The sequence below is a fragment of the Calypte anna genome, chromosome 3 (genome assembly GCF_003957555.1).
Source record: "Calypte anna isolate BGI_N300 chromosome 3, bCalAnn1_v1.p, whole genome shotgun sequence".
Classification (NCBI taxonomy): domain Eukaryota; kingdom Metazoa; phylum Chordata; class Aves; order Apodiformes; family Trochilidae; genus Calypte; species Calypte anna.
In genome coordinates this window covers 113,816,621-113,837,193 of record NC_044246.1, presented here as the reverse complement: position 1 = coordinate 113,837,193, position 20,573 = coordinate 113,816,621, and the positions used below count along the sequence as shown (strand labels likewise).

At 41.8% G+C, this 20,573-nt stretch overlaps 1 protein-coding gene across 16 annotated transcripts in view; it reads left to right on the top strand.

Moving 5' to 3' along the window:
* HMBOX1 (homeobox containing 1) overlaps window positions 1-20,573 on the top strand; it is a 123,882-nt gene that overhangs the window by 11,291 nt on the left and 92,018 nt on the right. The window contains exon 1 of one of the 16 annotated variants that reach the window (XM_030447366.1): window positions 9,505-9,556. The exons of the other annotated variants lie outside the window; for them this stretch is intronic. The gene's annotated coding sequence lies outside the window, so the exon portion shown is untranslated. Of the gene's footprint in view, window positions 1-9,504; window positions 9,557-20,573 lie in introns of those variants that run through there. 16 annotated transcript variants of the gene reach the window in all.

The window sequence follows — 20,573 nt, the reverse complement described above, 5'->3', positions numbered from 1 at the left end:
AACTATGCAGACTGTGTCTCTGCTTCCAGAAAACTTATTGCTCATCAGGATGGTCCATTTAAATTGGATTTGTTTACATTGGTGATCACTTTAAATACTGCTCCAATAAGGTGTTAAAATATCTGTACTTCAGGATGCTAGAGGGCCAGACTGAGCACTGGAAGCTATGTCTAGTTTTTGGGAAAACAGATAAATCTAACAGGAAATGGGTGCATCTGTAACTTTGATAAGAATGAAAGCTGGTTGTTGGCTAAGTTAACTAATAAAAACAGCAGTAAAGCATCTCCACCCTCTCTTTTCAATTATACTCTCATTTATAAACTTGAGTTTGTAACCTGGATTCAAAATTTTTGGGTTATTTTGTTTGTTTTTTTTTAATGTTTTCTATTTAAAATCTGTTAGAACATATAAATACGTTTTCCTTAAACCTAATCCCTCTGATGTAATGCCTGTATTTCTTGTAATGTACTTAAGCAGAACCTTGGCAATGTATTTTTACTTCCCATCTCAAAGTCAAACCAGTGAAGTGATGGTTGTTACCTTTGGCTGAGCACATGGAACTGCAGTCTGATGTAAGCACCCAGTAACCACCCAGCTTTTGACAGAAGCAGCCTCTTCTGCGTGTGGATAGAGAATATTTTCTTCATTTCTGTGTGTTCAGGTAGTTCAGATCACAGGCTATTTAATTCAAAACTGAGAAACCATTTGGGAGCTTTAAATGCAGAAATGTTTGTTTTCCTTGCCTGACATAAGGTGGGGAAAAAGAACAATGAGAAAAGAGTTTCACTGGTACTGAAATCTTTCTGTGGAGGACACAGCAAGGTTCAATTCACTTAATAAAGATAATTCATTTATTTTCACTAAAGCATTTTAAAATGCAAACCATGTCTCCATAACCCTTTTATGTGTCCAGCACACATGATGTATCATTCAAGATTAAGAAAACTGTAATACATAAAAGCTGGCATTTAAAAATTGTTCTACAAACAGTCTGGCTAATAACCTGAGGTGGAAAGTGAGATGCAGGTGTGTTCTTCAGGCCTTTGCCTTGCTAGAGCTGGAAGCTCCCTCTTTAATTCAATATAAAATGAAAGCTTCAAGGAGAAGCTTTTGTAGCCATGGGATGTCCAGTGACTTTTGGGGGGGTGTAGGGCACTCTGAGGTGTTGGATATCTATGAGGCAGGTTCAAGCCACAAGTTATTTAAATGTCTCTGGTAATTTAGAGGTGTTTGACTCATGAGCTGGCAGTTAAAAGGAAGACAGAGTGAGCATGAAATCATCATGGCCATCTCCTCTGCTTGTCCTTTACCTTGGGGGGACTTGTTGCTGTCAAGGCTTGGAGTAATGGCTGTAGACACCTTGTTGGGATATTCCAAGTCTTAAAATTGTGATGTGATGGAGCAGCTTCCCCTCAGCCCACCCTAAAGCCTCTCATTTCAACAGAAGGGTGGATATAAAACCTTGTAATTTCCCTTTGTGGTCCTACATGAGATGTCTGCCTGTCTAGCTGGGTTTTGTGCATCTCTTGGTCTTGTGAGGAGAGAACTTTCCATGAGAGGCTGTGGCCCATGGAGGTGCAGATCCTGGTGCCTACAAATCCTGGTTTATTTTGAAGCTGTTTCTATTCCCTATTTTGCAAAATGTGGGGGAATGGTAGGCTTAGTTTTCTACTGGCCCTCAAAAATGCAGTGGCTGTGTGGGAGCAGAAATGAAGGTTTAGTGCTTTTAGTTTTCAGTATTTAGTATTTTCAGTACTGTCATCTTTCCAGAAAGGACAAGGAAAAGATAAATTGTGACTGCCTCAGACCTTGTCTGTTCTGCTTCTTGCAGGTCAGAGCTGTGTTCTGCTCTTTCCCCAGTGCATGACCAGCTAAAAGCAAAACAAACCATCACCTCTTTAAATCCCTCCTTTACACTAATGAAGTTTAGTTAGTTCCCTAGTTAATTTTCTGTGACTTCCAGAACTGTTGAAACAGCACAAGGTGATGAAGACTCTCTTGTGGATTTTACGTGAGCTCAGATATTTCAACCTGGAATAATAGGAGTAGAGAATATCTGCAATTTCCATTAAATTTCAATGCCTTTAGCGGGTGAGTCTGTAAAACAAGATGTAACTAAATGTTAGAGGCAGTGGGAGTGCTCTCTGTTGGCTTTTACAAGAACTGAACTGGAACTGTATTGAGGATATATTTTTAATTAACACGAGATCACTGCGTTCTAGGTGCTTGCATACTTCAGAATAATTAATTCTCCATTGTTTTTGCTTTTGACAGACTTCTACTGTCAACCTTCCAAAAGAGACATTGGCCCTTCCTCCAATTATTTGATGAAACAATTTACTCTGTGCAAGCCTTCCTCCTCCCTTCATGCTAGAAATCTGCCTCTGGTGTCCTCCTGGGTGCTGCTTCCCAACTCTGTTTTGTGTTATCTCTTACAGATAAAAATCTGCACGGTGTCGGGATTGAAACATTTTAATTCCCCTTCCACACTCTTGAAAGGTCTGCAACACTGGCCAGCAAGTTAACAGCATGTCTTAGATGTCCTGCAAATAACTGAGTAAAGAGCATGAGGAGTTTTCTTCTAATGAGAATTACTTCTGAGCAAAGACTGCAGGCTCTGGGCCATGCTGCCATTCAAGTACATTACCAGTACATACTGGCTGCAAATATATAGTTTTTCTTCTTAAAACTATCTTTTAAAATATATATATTTTTTTTTCATTTATTTTATATTTATAAATACACACATAAAATAATAATTTATATTTTTATTTTAAAACCTTAAACTAAATATTAAAGGGAAGGGTTGTGAGTTCTGATGTATAATTGTGTGGAGGCATTACTTGGGCAAACCTAAAGTCTGCATTAATTTGGATGCAGTGGGTATGAGCTCTGTGCACTTAAACCCCTAAGAAGTCCCCTGGACCATAACTGGTGTTCCCACAAACCAGAGAAATGGCAAATAATGTTTCTACTTGAATCTTACATCTCCCTTGCCTGTTAACAGTCTTTTTCTTACCTGTTCCTATGTTTTTTGCAGTCATAGTTTCCAAAAATAAACGTAGCTTAAACCCCATTTTAACTGACTTTTCAGTTCTGGGCTTTATCAGCCACAGAGCAGAAGTGATTGAGCAATGATCTCTCAGGTTTTTAAAGCCACTTTGCCCAAAAAATGATAGACATCCCTACCTCACAGCTCTGAGACTGTTTGTCTTCTTTGGGAGAAGTGCCTTTGTACTGCAGTCATTACCCCAGCACTAACCTAAATCCAGGTGGATCATGGTGTGCACACTTATTTTTAGAGCAAATTGCACAGGAAAATCACACATGCAGGGAGGTTAAACCTGACAAGCTTCAGAGGTGCTATCCAACCACCACAACTCTGTGGTTATGTGCAAATGGGGAAATGAAACTAACCAACAGTTTTTATATAAATAAATCCTTGTGCTTTTCATCCTGTCCCTCCTGCTTTCTCTTTCCTTGGTTTTGAAAGGTGGACCTTTTAAAGCTTCTTGTAGTAGTTCTTAAAAACATTCTGCTGTCACTGCACTTGGCACTGCAGCTGGCAGAGGGGAAGGTTAGAAGCCAGTTGTTTAGTTGGTGGTTTGCATGTTTGACTTCTAAACTGTGCATTCAGGGAGGTTCTTGCTTTTCTGCTCCTTTTCTACAGCTGTGTACTACTAAAAATCAGGGGGTGTTTTGGGGAAGTGTTGCATGAAGCTGGGCTCTGATCTGCAGTAAGGTCAGAACTTTGTTAATTCTTACATGTGAAGTCTTACACAGGCAGCTGTAAAATAAGATTTACAAAACATAGAGACTAAGTTCAGTTGCAGTCAGGTTTACTAAATGAATGGCTGTCATGGTGAGATCAGAATTTTTCCTTATCTCTGGCACAAGGCTAGATAACAACTAGTTGTGGATGCTGAGGAAAGCCTGGAAGAACAGGGCAAGCATTTCTTCCTCCCCAGAATATACTTGATTTTTAATTTTATTTTTTTTTTGCCACTGCATCCCTCTTCATTTCTGTCCTGTGCTACTTTAGTTATGAAGAAATAAAACCTTAAATTCTGTGTGCTCCCTCTGAAGTTACCATCCTGTGATCTGTTCCCAGGGCTGCTTGTTTTAAAACTCTCTCACTGACTGGGATTAAATTGTTTGGGATGACATGAGATGGGCCTAGATGTAACTTCATGCTTGATCTAACCTGAATTGTTTTACTGAAAGTGATCTGGGGAGGGCTCCCACCAAGTTGTGTTCAGCAGGACTCTGCCAGGACTCACTGCTGGCAGGGAGGTGATGGCAGGACAGGCAGCACATCCCCCCTTGGCTTTCTCCTGACATACCTGCATCCAGAAAATACATCTGTCTGCATCCAGGGTAGGATGAACATTGCAGAAGGAGGGCAGTGAATTACTCCTCCCTGTTCTAGGTCATCCACAAGCATCTGTAGGATGATCAGTTACTGTTTAACTCCAGCTCTGTGTACTCTTTGTACAGACCCAGTCTGCTTTCATTTAGAAAACCAAGGGTTTTTTTCTGACCTGTCAGTACTGGTGTGGTGTGACTGCTGTTTGGCTGTTATTTCTCTAATCTGTCCTCTCTTCAGCTCCCTGATACTATTGGATGTCTCTTTTAATCCTGTGTTTTCTAAACCCTTTCTTCCCATCTCTGTGTGAGATTTTTTTTCTTGGCTACAATAATCTTTGTATGTCTTGAATTAAGGAAGTTTGCACTTAATTTTTACATGATTTTTTTTTCTAGATCTCTCTTGATAGCTGCAGCTTTTCAGAGCCTGACTGCTTCTCAGTTTACCTAAAACTATTTTAATTTATTTTATGGGATTTGTGTGAACATACTGTTTAAAATGCTGCACATCACTGGGAAATCTTCAGTGAGAAGACAGGGGCTGGAAACAGTCTTGCAAATGAAGTTCCAATGAGTTGCATCATTGAAAGCACAAGGGTTAATATTTTTCTGCAGATGTTAATCTGTTTCCTGCTTTTATTTTAATGTATGCATATAAAAGGAGTCTGGTTTCATTGTCCCTTTGTACTTGAACTAGAAAATGTTACTAATGTGCTGCATAGTAGAAAAGTATTTTTTTGGTAGGACTTTTGGTTTAACAGTTTCTCTGTAGAGGGGAAAAAACCTCCAAAACAGATCTAGACATCCTTCCAGTGAAATGAAAAATAAGAGGAAGAAAATAGGTGAATTTAGTGGTTTTTCCACTAATAGGTACATAACAAAACAGTTCTAATGATCCCTTCCTACCTGTGTTGTGGAGAGAGCAAGGGAAAGCAGTAGCCTGAATAGAATAATCTGCAAATAAATTGCTGTGAATGACATTTCCTCTTGCAAGAAGTTGGTAACAGTTCTAGTAGGAATGGATTGGAAATGGGGTTTCTTAACCTGCTATGAGTAGCATGCTTAGGTTTCATTGCTGCTGATGATTACTATCCAAAGATTTCTGGTTTACAGCTGTTATTAAAAATTTATGGGGCAACTTGAGATCAAAGCAAATTCTCTTTTCTTCTGTAAACTTGGGGTTTGTGGAACATATGCATTGCATCCATACACTTTCTGCAGGAGTTTTTGTACTAACAAGGGCAAGCAGCCTTTACATCATGCAGTTAGACCTGAGATGTGGAAAACCAGGGCTGTATTCCAGTGATTTATGGTGCTTTGATTCTCAGTTTTCTTCTCTTTCCTCTTAAGAAAAGGAGACTATCTCCTGGGTGCTGTACTTATCTGAAATCTTCTGTACTGGGCTTCATACTGAGGAGTTTTGCCCTTTTTTTTAATTTTTCAGTGTCTGTGTTCCACATAACCTGGATTTCCCACTAGGTGTGCCAAAGGGCTGCCTTGGACTGCCTTTCATTTCATAAGACTTAGACCTGAAAACACTTCTAGAGACATTTTACCTTCTGTGACAGATCACAGTCTCCCAATTACAGGTGGTTTCAGGCATGGGTTGGCTCTCCTGTGTGGTTGTCACAAAGAACAAGACAGGTAACAGGCTCCTGATAAATCCCTTATATTCAGTCATATTTCTCCTCTGATGAGCTTCCTCTTGTCCTCTATTCCCACCTTGCTACATAAAGAAGCAAGCCATCCATATTTGCATATTTTACCAAATTTTGGGGGTGTGTTTTTAAGGTGTCAGCTTTTGAGAATCTCCATATGACTGACCTCAAGTTCTACCAGGACTTCAGATCTCATGTTGGCAGCTTGCAGACCTGAATCCTGATGTTCCCACTTCCAGAGGGCAGCTGAAGAACCTGTAATTGCATGGTTGCTGAAGGGCTGTGGTTGCTTGGATTGAGGCACCTCTTTGAGATTTCTACATGCCAGTTCTTTGGTTTTTCTTCCACTTTTGACCAGTCCTCTGTCTCCAGGTTGTTGAAGGTGGTGTTCTCAGCTTTTACAGGAGCTGCTGCTTTTGCTCTTGGTGGGATCTGTGTGTGCAGCCATTGGTATGGCTTACTCCTTGGTGTGCTGGAACTTTAAAACACTGATGGAAAGACTGGTAAAATGGGGGAGGGAAAGCCAAAAGCTGAAGAGCTGCTACATCTCCAAGATTATTCTGCTTTGTTAAAACAGCAAAGAAAGCCACAAGCATTCTTTTCTACACAGTGTGTTTTCTTCCAGTCTGCTCTTGCAAAGCTGGTTCTCCAGGGGAAGATTTCAAGCTCCATAAAACTGTGTTCTTGTATTAGTGTCAGGACACAGGCTAAGATTATTTGTGTGAATATGGTTACATTACCTTGGGTACTTCCATCCTTTCTTGCTCAGTGGAATTAGGGCCTCAAATTGCTCAATTTTGGATCTGTTGCTCAGCTGCATTCACAAACTCCTACCAGGGAACTCCTGTAGGAGCTTCCATCCTAAGGAAAAGTCAACCCAGTGTAAATGATGGGGATTTCCCAGCCTATGCAGATGAGAAAACCAGTCCTATTTGTAATTATTATGTAATTAATATGTAATTATTATGAAGAATATACAATGGCATTCTCACAGGAGGGGTATGGTCAGACCCAAGGTTGTTACAATTACTTAGTTTGTTAGTGAGGGTTTGTTTTATTTTAATTTGAAACGTGTATAATCCTGTTCCTGAAAATAGCTTCCTGTACCCTTGTAACACAAAAAGAGGTTTTTTTTTTTAGTTTTGCTGCAAGTGATAAGAGCAACCTCTAAGATGGGGGCCCTTGCTGAAACAGATCAAGCCCCAACACAGTCTTACTTCATGTACTTGTTTTCTACCAGCAACCCCTCATCCTCTCTCCTTTCTCCTGGGGTTTTCCACCTCCTGGTGGCTTGACTCCTTGCACAAGTAGGCTCAAAGAAAAGGGAGCAAAAAGAAAAAGAAAAGGGGGAGCAAAGGAAAGGGATATAAATGATAATTAATTCTACACTTTCTCCTCTTTTCCCAATTGATTACCACTTGTGCTTACAAAGCACCATTTACAACACAGATCAAAACCCAGGGAGGTCTTGTTTAAATCTGTATCAAACAGGAGGTTTCTGTATTGGTGTTAGTGACTTGCTGACTGTTGGTGTTCTATTAAGTATTAGAGGGTGGCCCTGAAATAACTGTAGCAAAATGAGATGTTATGGACTGGACTTAGGGGCATGGTCTGGAGTGCTGTCTGTGCTTGCTGACATTGCCTGAGAAGCACAAGCTGGAGGGATGCAGGGGTTTTCTTATCAATAATTTTAATTAAGGAAATGTTTTACTGAAAAGGTGAGTGATTTTATGACCCTGCCACTTCAGTGCATCCGTGCTGGTGGCATACAAGGTGGCCATGGAGATGTTTCAAAAATGTTGGGCTTTTAAGGTGAAAAAGTGTGATGTGCTTAGGTGAAGGGAAATGGTTGGGTGCTGAACTGACCTCGTTGTCTGCAGCATTGGACTGTCTGCAAAAGTTCATGTGCATCTGGGGTTTTAAGGAGGATTAGTAGTTTTCAGTGTCCTCTGGTGATGGAAAAATGTATATAATTCAAAATGTATATTTGTTGGTGCAGTAATATGTGATACAAGATCAGAGTTTTTCATTTACGGGGAAACCAGCATCTGTTTTTCATGTCAAACCCATCAAAAGCAGAGAGGGATGGGCAGGCATTGCATCAAGAGCAGGGGTAGAGGTTGGTCTGAGCAGATGGAAGCTGGACAGAGGATACTGGGAGCACTGGACATGGTTCTGCATAGTCGCAGGCAGTGGGGCCCTGGGGGAATAGTGCTGGGGACTGTGGCAAAGTGAAAAAGCAGAGATGATAACCAGTGAATGGAGTCTGTGGCATGGTTGGGGGGTTATTAGGAAGGATTCACCTCTTGAGAGGGACTTAGATCCTGATCCATCTAAGAGTGGTTATTTGATCACCTGGAAAGCAAGAGAAAATAAGGAAAACCAAGAAATTGTGTTTTCTAGCACACGGTGTCCTATTGCTTCCCTTGTCATGGTTTTTTGGGAGACAGGTTTTTTTCTATTTGCTGAACAGTGGATTCAGATCCAGGCAGCTGAGGGAAGATAAGAATGTTGCTTTTATTTGGAATATCTTAGAAAGGAAACAGTCTTAAAAGCAACAACAAATGCTCTGGTATAATGCAGACTAAATTGTACTTAAAACAAGTCTGTATCCATCACTTTGATATACTGAAATCCCAATCTGCTGATTTGATGTCAGGATGATGAATTATGACCTTTTTTTATTATTTATTTTAAAGTTTAGTTGCAGACTTTATAAAAACAAAGTGTGTCTGGCTCTGGTTGTCAGGTTTATTGAACGGTTGGGAGAAGCTTTTAGATTTGGAGCACAAGTGGTGGTGGCTTTTTTCATATATTTATATACATACCCCTGCATTAGCAAGTATGCAGAATTTCTGTTTGTTTATGCATGTAATTTACAAGGAGGAAAATTACAACCAGGCTTAGTCAGGGACATTCCTGGTGGTGGTTAGAGGTCAGACCATGGGTGTCACCTTGCTCAGGAGAGTTCTTCCAAGTGGAGAGACAAGTTGAAGCTAATAGGGAACTAATTGAAGATGAAACAGCATGAGGCACAGTGACACTTGAGTCCTACAGATTTATTTCAAGTGCTCTGAGGTGTGGTTTAATCCCTCCTGGATGTGTAGGCAAAGCCATTGGGAAACATCCCTGAAAATACCATCCACGTGCTGCACGGCTTCCCTTGGCAGCCACTGGGCTCTGCTCCAGGACTTCCAGGACCTCCAGTACCTCCAGTACCTCTGCTCCTGGTCCTGCTGGTCCTGCTGGGATGGCAGAGTCCAAATCCTGCTGCCAGCAAACGTGGTTCTTGCAACAGGCTGCTGCAATATTTACCTGGGGCAGGCAGTGGGATCTGTGCTTTGTATTTGCTCAGTTGTGGATTGCAAGGTTGCACAGTGCTGGGGCCTGGTTCTAAAGGAAAACTCTCTGAAACAGCTGTTTGGCCAAAGTTCAAGTTGGTTGTTCGTCCATTTTCTTTTTGCCAATGTGGTTGCTGGATGGATTTGGCACACAGGGTTTGTGACGACAGCTTATCTCAGTGTCTTGAGTAGGTCTGATGGGAAATATCTTCCTCCTTTGGACTTAAAAACCTTTTCTTTACTACTTCTCAGTGAGTAAATCTTTACCTAAAAGTTCTGACATTGCTTTTGCTGCTTCCTGCATTGGTGTGGACTTGCTCAAAGCTCAGTTTAAAAGTTCATAAATAACTCACTACACCTGTTTAAACATTTCCTTTGTATCCCCTGAGATACAAAACTGACAGTCCCAGCACCTTTGAGTTTGCAATTTTAGAAGGTGGAGAAAATACTTGGTTTTTCTTTGCATGCTTCTTCCTAGAGCTTGAGTGCATTTTTTTACTGGAATGTTTAGCAGGTTTTTTGTCTCTTTGTACTACAAAAATGCTGTTGTTTATCCAATGGTGGTTTTTTTTTTTCCCCCATCAAGTCTGGAAAGTTCACCAAAGAAAAGCTTGGGCCAGAATCATGTTGTTGGATGTGGCAGACAATGTCTTTAGGCCTGGCTTCACTGTGGAAAGTGTAGGAGTGCCTTTTGGTGCAAATATCCCCAAGCTCTGAGACTTTAAATCAGGCAGAATCTCAGGCAACAGGAGCTTAGCTGGAGGTACAGGTGTGACCGTGGACTTCAGTGTTGCCCCTTGGCTCCTGCTTGTACAAGCTCAGTGGTGGCAATGCCAGTTGGCTTATTCTTAGGTGTCCACAAGACTGACTTTGGGCTCTTAAAAACCAGAAGTTTTTCCAGGGAGCAGCTCTCAGCATCTGCAATTAGGCTCCTGATTCAGATTGCTCACAGAGAACTTCTGTCCCTGTCACCTGGATGAGGAACCTAAGGAAACTGCTTGCTTGTCTTTGCTTTTCCTAACCCACCTGAAGGCCTGTGGACTTCCCCTTGGCTTATCCCAGAATATTCTTTGCTCCCCTTCCCTTAGCTGCTTTTGGGCAGGAAGAGGACTGCCTCCCAGTAAAAGAGCCATTAGCTACATCCCAGAAGTCCCCTTATCTCCTATAGATGCATCCCATAGGTGTTGTATTAACCTAAAGATGGCCTCAGAGGGGGGTGGGTGGTGTGTGTCCATCCCCAAAGTTAACACTGCAGCCTGGGGATCTATTTCAATCAAAGAGGTTTAAATAGCAGGCAGGAAACTTTGGTTGGAATAACTGATCATTAGTTTTGTTTTGCAGATTTCTTGCTTAGGCTCTGCTGGTAACTTCATGGTTTTCTCACAAGTGCCAAGAGTTAATAGAAGCAATGACATTATTTCCTAGACATTTACTACATGCTGAATTAAGAAATGGTTAATTCTCTTCATATTTCCCAGCTGATTCTTATGTACAAATCATGTCAAGCTACATTTGGATGGAAACTGGAATTCAATTTAAACTGCAGTTTTAGTTGACATTAATGCTGTGTTACACTTAACGTCAAAAATACTGTGGTTTTTTTTTCTAATACACTCATTAAACACAGTGATTCTTGTCTAGATAAGGTAAATTTCACTTTAATTCCTGGTTACTTTGCCCTTCAGAATCATAAAGCTGACAGAGCTCACCAGCTTACCTTATTTTTATTCCTCATTTAAAAGCAAGAAACTGTTTTTCCTCCTTTCTGAATTCTCAGCTGATTTCTCAACTTTGAAAGCAACAGTCATTGAACTGAACTAAATAAGCAAAGTAGAAAGAAAATGTTTGTTCTTCTGTACTTGCAGGCAAGGATACTGCTTGAAAGATGGGTTGGCACCTAATCAGACACTAGTTCCCAGTGCTTACCAAGTGACTTCCACCAGTTCATTGCTTGACATTCTTTTTTCTCTTGGAACATTTTTTTTTTCCTTCAAAATATGCATCTTACTCATTTGGCTAATTTAAATTATTTTAAAGAGGAAAGCAATTTTAAAGCTTTTATTTTTAATCTGCATGACTCTGCAGTGATGCAGATGCACCTTTGCTTGTGAGTGTTGCAGCTGTGTTTGTCACATCAAGGGGACGTGTCCCAGCAGACCCAGCCCTGGCCAATGCCCTGGAACTGAATGCAAGATTGACAGGATGTGTTCCCACCCATCCTCCTCTTACTGGCTGGGGATCTCTTGTGCAAGCACTGTGATGGATGTGGTGTCCCATGACCTTGTACCCCAAATGTGGCAGCTCATCTGTGATCAGCCTTTCAGGGGGACAAGAGGACACGGGAAGAAGTGATGCTGTCCTGGAGCTCTGATGGCTCCTGTTAGAGGCTCTCACATTCTAAGGATTGTCCAGATTTGAGTTCACTCACAAAATCAGATGGCTTGGGTTGGAACACCCTAAAGATCACCCAGTTCCAACCCCCCTGCCATGGTCAGGGACACCTCCCCCAGCCCAGGTGCTCCAAGCCCCATCCAACCTGGGCTGAGACACTGCCAGGGATGGGGCAGCCACAGCTTCTCTGGGCAGACTGGACCAATGTCTCCCCACTCTCACAGCAAAGATTTTTTTCCTTAGATTTCACATCAATCCCTCCTCTTTCAGCTGGAAACACTTCCCCCTCATCCCATCCCTCCAGGCCCTTGTCCCAAATCCCTCCCCAGCTTTCCTGGAGCCCCTTCAGGCACTGGAAGGTGCTCTAAGGTCTCCCCATTGCAGCCTCCTCTTCTCCAGCCTCAACACCCCCAGCTCTCTCAGCCTGGCTCCAGAGCAGAGCTGCTCCAGCCTAAAAGTGTGGGGATTTTCCCTTGGTGGAGAAAAACCCTACACCTGAGGTTGTGTGTTCCTGACCTGCTCTCTGGCTCCAGAAACAAAATGTCTTAAGAAGCAGCATGTTCTACCAGTGAGCTCCTCTCTTTACATAATGCCTCAGTGAAGTTCTTCAGTGGTTTAAATGGGTCTGATTTGGCTTTTTGTTGTGCCTGTCCCTGTGTTTATAGGATGAGCCTCTGGAAGATGTTTGGGAAGGAACTGCTGAAGTTGCTCCTGTTAAAGGCTGGATATACATTCAATGCAGGGTGCTCAGTGTACCAGCTCTCTTCTGGCTATTTTGAGCTCGTTTATCTTTGTAGATAATGCTTGCCCTGGCATCATTCAGAATACTCTTTTAACTTTTAAAAGCTTTAAATGCAAGTTAAACATAGAGCATCTACTTCTGCTAAATCCTGCGTTCAAGCTTACGTGAGACATTAAGATGGCAGCAGCTTGTCCTGCTCCTGACAAAGCTGGGAGGCCAGAGTGGGTGGCAGAGCTGCAGCCTGGAAACACTAAAATTGGAATTACAGAATTGTCACAATTGGAAAAAACCTCTGAGGTCACTGATTCCAGTGTCAACATCATACAGTCACACCCTCAAAATAATAAAAAAAAAAAGTAATCAATACCTGTATCACCCACTGGAGCATGTCCTGAAATCCCTCATTTATGCAGTTTTTAAATCCAGGGATGGGAACTCCACCAGCTCCCTGGGCAGCATTTCCAGCACCTGACTCAGTAAAGAAATTCTTCCTCAGATCTGGTCTAAACCTCCCCTGGTGCAACTTCCTTGCCTCTGAACCTGTCATAGTTCACTTGAGAGCTCAGCACCCACCTCTCCACAATCTTCTTGCAGGGACCTGTAGAGAACAGTGAGGTCTCCTCTCAGCCTCCTCTTGTCCCAGTGAAGCATTTCCAATAATCTCAGCCTCTCCTTTATGTATGTAATGTATGTATGTGTGTTATGTATGTATGTAATATTCACCTCCCTGGGAAGCCAGGCTGAAGGATTGGGGTTGTTCAGCCTGGAGAAGAGGAGGCTCCCAGGTGAGCTCAGAGCAACCTTCCAATATCTGAAGGGGGAAAAAGAAAGCTGGGGGAGGGCTTTGGACATGGGGGGGTAGGGAGAGGACAAGGGAAATGGGTTAAAACTGGAAGAGGGGAGAGTGAGGTTGGAGATGAGGAAGAAATTCTTGAATTTGAGCCCAGGTTGGATGGGGCTTGGAGCACCCTGGGCTGGGGGAGGTGTCCCTGCCCATGCAGGGGGTTGGAACGGGATGAGCTTTAAGGTCCCTTCCAACCCAAACCATTCTGGGATTCTGTAGATAAATATTTATTAACATATAGAAGAAGAAATGGTTTAAACTCTGCTGAAGGCAAGACAGGAGTCACCTTGGAGCTCAGTGTGCAACAGGAGCATTCTCAACCAATGCAACTTTTGTGCAGTAGTTAAAAAGAAATGGTGAGGAATTAATTAGAAAAAAAGAAAAAAAGGAAACAAATTTGGACATCAGTTTATGGCAACTGAAGTTTCCTGAGTCTGTTGGGGAGTGAATTTCTGAGATGTTGAGGTAGGAGTCTGTAGGCAGATGTAATGGCTTTTTCTTTTCTTATGGGATATTAACTTTTCCTTAAGTCTGGAGTGTTTGCACTCCTGAAATGTGTTAAGATCCATCCACTTCTTAAAAAGGAGAAAAATGGAGGTTTAGTCCATGTAGGGATTTTGAGTAGGTGGGGTTTTCTTTGTTGTCTTTTTTATTTTTCCCACTAGGAGATACTAGGACTCAGCATAATAATTTAGTATTTACAGTTTCTCTTTTTTTTTCTCCCTTGGAACAAAGAAATGCCTTTAGTATGATCCAGGTGTTGTCATATGAAAAGCTTGCTTTTTCCTATTGCATGGTTTATATATTAATAATAATAAAGATGTGATAAATATATGGATTTTGGTAAAACTCGTTTGCTAAAATGTAGAATATTTGGTTTTCATTCTTCCCTCTTAGCTTGAAGTCAAAAGCATAAACCTACATGGGATTGATACCTTCTCAGTTTTCTTAGGAACAGATTCCTTTTCCCTTTACATTTTTTTATGTGTGTGTGGGTTGGAGATACCATTCAAGCTCTGATCCTGAACGTGCTGAAGTATGCCAGTAATCCTGCTAAATCCACTTGGAATCTCCTGAGTGGAAAAGCTCTCACAGATGGGGCTCTGAGTTTTCTAACCAAGAACTTTTCAGCGTGCTAATTTAGCATGAGGAATCGTAGCACTGTTTCAAGGACTGTAATACTTCAAAAAAGAGAAAGTGTTGTAAATTGGATCAAAATTGGCACGGAGATACATGGTGTACATGGAATACACATAAGAGGTTTGTGCTGTTGCCTTGAAGTGTTTGCATTTACAAAACAAACCTACTTGCTACTCTTGCTTTTACATTTTTTGGACCATTTTGCATTTTTGCACCATTAAAAAAGGGAAAAGCACTCAATGTTTAGTCCCCATTTTTGAGGGTTGTAGTTTGCATAAAACTTTGTGCTGGCTGAATTCTTGCCAGCAGGTTCCTGTGCTGTCCCAGTGGGCTTAACTTTGCTTCACTTGAGTTTGTAAGATCATAGAATCCTAGAATGGGCTGGGTTGGAAGGGACCTCAGAGATCATCAAGTCCAACCCTTGATCCACTCCCCCCGTGGTTCCCAGCCCATGGCACTCAGTGCCACATCCAGGCTCTTTGGAAAGATCTCCAGACACGGAGAATCCACTACTTCCCTGGGCAGCCCATTCCAATGCCTGATCACCCTCTCCAGAAAGAAATTCTTTCTCATCTCCAACCTAAACCTCCCCTGGCACAACTTGAGACCCTGCCCTCTTGTCTTGCTGAGAGTTGCCTGGGAAAAGAGCCCAACCCCCCCCTGGCTCCAACCTCCTTTCAGGGAGTTGGAGAGAGTGATGAGGTCTCCCCTGAGCCTCCTCTTCTCCAGCCCCAACACCCCCAGCTCCCTCAGCCCTTCCTCACAGCAATTCTGCTGGATCCCTTCACAGCCTCCTTGCTCTTCTCTGGACCTGCTCCAGCACCTCAATCTCCTTCCTGAGGGGCTGAGGGGCCCAGAACTGGACACAGGACTCAAGCTGTGGCCTCCCCAGGGCTGAGCACAGGAGCAGAATCCCTTCCCTGGACCTGCTGGCCACACTGTTCCTGACACAGCCCAGGATGCCATTGGCCTTCTTGGCCACCTGGGCACACTGCTGTCTCCTGTTCAGCTTCCTGGCAATCCAGACTCCCAGGTCCCTTTCTGCCTGGCTGTTCTCCAACCACTCTGTCCCCAGATCCTGATGTCTGAAGTTTTCTTCCAGTCTCCTTCCAGTTTCTCCATTTCTTTTCATTGCACCTTGAACTGCAGGGAAGGTAAAACCATGGGAGAGGTGTTTGTATATTGAAGGATGGCTTACAAAAAGGATTTGGACAGTATCAGAATCACCTGGAAGTTATTTCTCCACTGAATCCATGGAGAAAACCAGGCAAAAGTTACTAAAAAAGGGAAAATGTAAGCACATCAGAAGTGGTTTGGTTTGGAAGCACTGAAGCAAGCCAGAGAAAACTAGAATGAGAATCCAGCTTCCTCAAGCACAGAGATTGGTAGGTTCTTCCTAACATTTTTATTGCCTTTGGAAAAGGCAGTTTTTCCTTTAATGAAGGAGCTTCTCCACTTTGGTAATCCCAGCTTTGGTCCAGTGATCAATGCAGTAAACCAGCAGGCTGTGAAAACTTCCCAGTGCAGATCAATAGCCCCCCAGCTCCCCAACTGGATTACAGATAATTGATGGGCTGAGGGGGTCTTGTAAACACTTGTTTGTCTCATCAGCAGGTTTGCTTGTTTGGGGATAATAAGGACATTTACAGAACCCCTGGCAGCTGGGATGTATTTCTGCTTTGACTTGGGATTTCTGCAGGCTGGGGATTTGTTTCTCTTTTAAACCCTTTCAGCATCCTGAATCTGAACAGATATCAGGAGTGGAAATGTATTAATTGACAGCAAAGTCTATAATTTTTAAAATGAGAACACAAAAGCTTTATTTATGCTGGGTGAATTGAGACTTAAGAGAAATATCCAACTAACTTTGGCCCCAAGATGGCATTTTAAGGGATAAACGATCAGGGTTATGCAAATGAGTGAATTGATCAAAACTGGTGATTTAAATTACTTTGATTTACATCAGCAAGAGGGAAGCTTTGATTTAAATCATTGATTTTAATCTTGTTTTGGGATTGTACTTTCATTATTTTCCTAAAGACAGGTTGATTTTCATTGGCTGGTAACTATTTGAAGCATGTTTATTTGCAAACAAGTATAGCTCTTAAATTAATTTCTTAATTTCTTTCTTTGGGCAGGAGGGGGAATGCTTAACTGGTAGGGTTAAGTGGGCAGGAACCTGTCCTTAAGCAGGTACATAAGTCAACAAATCCTCATTTAAATTCTTTTTAACATGTACATTTTCTAAAAACAGCAAATGAGCTCTGGAGGGATGAGGGTTGGGACTGAATATAAGAAAAGCTCAGCAGTTTGAGATCTGTGTTGAAATGTAGCTATCTTAAAAAGACTTTTTTTTTTTTTTTTTTTTAATAAAAAGATGACAAAACCATCTCATAAATGTTTTACATGTTAAAACTGATTCATTAAACAATGAATGCATTATCTGCAGTTAATGAACTGAGCTGGTTTTGGATACCATGTCCTTCAAGGTTTGAGAGCTGGCAGATCTTATTCTCCTACCTTTTATTATTCACAGATCAGGAGAGGAAAATAAGCTTTCCTGCTGTTTGCTTTTGTGTGTGGGGTCTTTTTATTCCATTTTGTTTTTCCTTTTCAAATTTATTTATTTTGAAACTCCCAATTGGTTATTCAGCTTCTGAATAAACAAGTCATTGTTTCCAATTGGATGAATAAACTCAAGTGAACAAAAATATTCCTTATCATGTGGTTTAGTACTTGGGACTCTCCTTCCAGGTGCTTCTGCTGTACCTTTCAGCAGTTGGATTTATTTCTCTTCCCCAAAAGGCAGCAATATTTAATGCAGCAAATTATTTTAGAGTCTTAGAATCTGCCTGAGTTGGAAGGGACCCATCAGGATCATCACATCCAACTCCTCTCCCTGTGTAGAGCACCCCCCCAGAATCACACCATGTATGACTTGTAATTTAAAATAACATTTTATTTTGCCTTTGAATAACTTATAAAAAAATTGAACAAAACTTTTTTTTTAAAGTAAGTTAAAAATTTAATTAAAAAATCTAGTTTTAATCTTTTCTTATGAAACCTGATGGGAATACAGATATTTTTCTAGCATATTTGTGGTGAACCCAACCTGGGCTTGGTAATCAAGGTGAAAGAAATGTGCTAAGCTTTAGCATGGAATGCAGATTGAATTAATTTTATTATTTTTTTTTTCTCTGAAGGACTTTTAACACCAGATATTTTTATGTTTTTTTATTTTAATGTAGAGTGTCTCTGGCTCACAGGCAAGTGGTTTGGTCACTGTTAAAATTCCCCAAATTAAGGAGGCAGACAGAGCAGCTCCATGTTCCTGGGGTTGAAATCAAAAGTCTTTCACACTTTCTTTTTCTGTTCCTGGACCAAAGGAGTTGAAGAAGCATTAGAGCAGTTGTAATGAAGACTGAATAGGAATAGACAAGGAATACTCCCCTAATTTAGATTTTTTATTGAGTTTATTTTAGTCAAATTGATGGGATGGCGACAGATGAGTCTCAGCTATGAAGAGCACCTTAAATCCTTTGGTAATTAACTGTTTGCTTATTGCTCTACCTTCTGGGGCCCTGCATAAACATTTACAGTGAGGAAGCAAAGCAGCAGTTTGGGATGAAGCTGATAATATCTGCAACAATATCAAACCCCAGGTATTTAATCCCAGCACAGTGCTTCTCCTCTGCTGGAAGCTGTGTCTGTGTTTCAGCAGAAGATGCTGCAGGGCCTTTCTCTTTCCCAGGGAAGGAAAAAAAAAAGGAAAGTCATGCTCCAGAATGTACTTGAAAAATTCTGTCCTGCCTTAAAACAAATGCCTCGGGGGGGTTGATTTACCAGCACTCTGTGGCTGAATGTGCTGTGCTGTAAATCGGGGCGAAAAGTGAGGTCCCAACATTTTGTCACTTTCCCTTGAATCCTCCATTGTCAGGTCATTCATTTGGTGCTGGTTGTGTTCCTTGGTGATGCTGTGATAAATTGCTTTACCTTCCAGCATTCTGCTGCTGGAAATGACAAAGCAGTACCTTTCCCAGGCTTTCAGATTTTTAAGCTCTGTTTAATACATTAGAAAATACTTGATTTTTTTTTTTTTTTTTCTGATTAAGGGGGAAACCTTTCTGTGAATGCAAAGTGGTGTTGCTGTTCAGGTCTGTAAAACTGGAAGGAAGAAATCATAGAATCATAGAATCATAGAATTAGCCGGGTTGGAAGGGACCTCAGAGATCATCTAGTCCAACCCTTGACCCACCGGAGCAGTTGCTAGACCATGGCACTGAGTGCCACATCCAGTCTTTTTTTAAATGTCTCCAGGGATGGAGAATCTACCACCTCACCGGGCAGCCCATTCCATAGCCTGATCACCCTCTCCGTGAAGAAATTCTTTCTAATATCTAACCTAAACCCTCCAAGAAACTAGAAATGTTTCTAGTTACATCTTTGGGACCTTATGTCCCACATCAGAGATTGGGTTTTAATTTCCACTCGAAAAACGTTTGCACGTAGCTGAATCAGAGCAGAAGTTGGTGGCTGATGCAATAAACTGGGGAAGTTTGTATGTATTGAAACATCCATTTAGAAATAAAAACAAGGTAAGACAGTAGAAATATCAGAAGGTAAAGAGAAGTTAAGTGGTAGCTGCTATTTCATAGAATCATAGAATGGGCTGGGTTGGAAGGGACCTCAGAGATCATCAAGTCCAACCCTTGATCCACTCCTGCTGCAGTTCCCAGCCCATGGCACTCAGTGCCACATCCAGGCTCTTTGGAAAGATCTCCAGACACGGAGAATCCACTCCTTCCCTGGGCAGCCCATTCCAATGCCTGATCACCCTCTCCAGAAAGAAATTCTTTCTCATCTCCAACCTAAACCTCCCCTGGCACAACTTGAGACCCTGCCCTCTTGTCTTGCTGAGAGTTGCCTGGGAAAAGAGCCCAACCCCCCCCTGGCTCCAACCTCCTTTCAGGGAGTTGGAGAGAGTGATGAGGTCTCCCCTGAGCCTCCTCTTCTCCAGCCTCAACACCCCCAGCTCCGTCAGCCTCCTCTCATAGGGTCTGTGCTTGAGTACTTATTTATCTGTATTTATAACAGAGGCTGCTAGATGTAAAGTGAAATGGAAAAGTTATGTTGCCAGCCTTGAGAAAATATGAATTTTTTTTTTGCCTGTTGCAGTGAAACCCCTGGTTCTTGATGCTGTTATATAGCTGGTCCCTCAAAAATATGGTTGTAGGAGCAGACATACAGACTTATCCAGACTTGCAGTCTTTGATTACTGTTAATCATTAAACATAAAGGCAGTTTCTGACCAGCTGTAGCCCCCATTTTCTCTTCCTGACTTTGGCAGACAAAAATGGGATGGAAATTTGGGATAGGAACTGGGGTGTAAACAAGATGTTGTGAGGCTAAAGCAGAAGGTGAAAATACAACAGTAAAAAAATGGAGAGGTGAGTTGTGAGAGGCTTTTTACAGTGCTAGGAAAGAGCAAGGGCTTTTAAACTGAAAGCTTTAATAATAACCCATCCACTTCCACAAACCTGATGTGGAAGTTTCTTGTAAGGAAACGAGGAATACTGTAGAAGGAAATAAGGAAACAGTTGACAGCAATAAAAAAAAAATCGGTATTAGGAAAATAATTTCTGTGCTGGACTTAGAGAACAGCTCACTTGGAGAGTCTTAATATTCTGGTTGCTCTTCCCTGAGCTGCTGGAGGCTTTTCCTGCCAGTAACTTCATCTCAATGCAGCAACAGTTATCTGTAAAGTCTTAAGTGATCCTGCAATAAAAGGGCCTTCTTAATCAAAGATGGTAAAGTCAGAGACAGTCAGTGCTTTCAGCATTGGCATCCTGTTCTGCTAAGGCCATCCCACGTAGGAGGAAGACAGACACAAAAAGTGATTTGGCTGTAATGCAGCAAAACAAATTCTGGCCAAATCATGGACTTGGAGTTAATGGGTACACAGTGTTACTCTGCAAGTCTCTGTAATGCTGACTGGAAATCATGGTGAGGTTTGTAGCCTGCTAACTACTTAAAGACTGTTTTGTTAGCCTGAGTTGGGCTTCAGCTGGTGAAAAATGGGGCACTTTCAGGTC